Source organism: Lactuca saligna, chromosome 8 (genome assembly GCF_052625555.1).
Source record: "Lactuca saligna cultivar CGN05327 chromosome 8, ASM5262555v1, whole genome shotgun sequence".
Classification (NCBI taxonomy): domain Eukaryota; kingdom Viridiplantae; phylum Streptophyta; class Magnoliopsida; order Asterales; family Asteraceae; genus Lactuca; species Lactuca saligna.
In genome coordinates, this window is record NC_136424.1 from 37,785,214 (window position 1) to 37,786,557 (window position 1,344).

Genomic DNA, 1,344 nt, shown 5'->3' on the forward strand with positions numbered 1-1,344 from the left:
ACTTAGATATGACCTTAAGGCTTGCTAACCTAGACTTGGAACACTTTAAACATGAATTTTGAGGGACAAAAGAGAGTTTACGGCCAAGACACATTCTTGGGCTGTAAACTCCTCTTAAATGGGGATTTAGTGCCTTAAAACATGTCCAAATGCCTTGAAACTCAACCAATGGCCTTGTGGTAAAATCTAGATGCATCTAAAAAATAGTTTAAGGGTTTGAAACACATCAAAAATGTCATTTATAGGAGTTTACGTCCTAGGAACATACCCTTGGCCGTAAACTCATAAAACTTGTTAAATGATGCATCAAATACACTCAAATGGCTTGCATAAATTTCTAGAATCACATGTGATTGTTTTAAGCATCAAAAACTAACTTTTCATGGGTATAAGAGAGTTTACGGCCTTAGAACATGCCTCTAGGCCGTAAACTCCTAAAAGTATGTTAAATGATGTTCTAAATTCATAACAAGGCTTGGAAAATTATCTAGGATCACATGTGATTGTCCTTTGTAGCTCAAATCAATTTTTCTTGGCCATGGGTGAGTTTACGGCTGTAAACTCCAAGTGTTTGGCCGTAAACTCCCTTTTATGTGTTATAATTCCACTCAATCAATTCCAAGGCATTTTAGAAATCCATTCCAACAATCCCCATGTCCATTTAAGCCATTAAACACCCAAAATCACACCCACATGAGTTTACGGCTGTAAACTCATGTATGTGTGTGTTATGTGACTGTAAACTCTCTAAAATGTTTACTCTTGGGGAGTAAACTCAAGTCCCAAGACCCTAGTGCCATTACACGTCCGAAGATGTCACCCGTGTCACTCCAAACGCTCGTTTTGAGGTGTTTAACCTCGTTGGAGTGTAATGTTCCATATGATTAGTGAATGTATCCCTAATTGTATATATATATATATATATATATATATATATATATATATATATATATATATATATATATATATATGGACATTATTTCATTTTACGTAGGGACATCGCGAGTAATCAAACCCCGAACCAACGTCTAGTATTCAAAACCGACACATTTCCGAGTCTGGTGAGTTCATACCCCTACCCTTTTTCACTGTTTTCACTGTTTTCAGGAGGGGAACACAAGCAAAGTACAAGAGAATTCTTGTACTCAAAACATGTTTTCAAATGTGTGTTTCATATTTCATATGCTTTTATTACTGATTACCACAACTGATAACCATTTGAACATGCAGATCACGTAACATATATTTGTGAAATAGGTTTTTAAACTGTTATGTTTTACATATATTTCACAAATGGTTTTCCACATTTTATCAGTTAAAATCATGACATTAGACATTTGAATA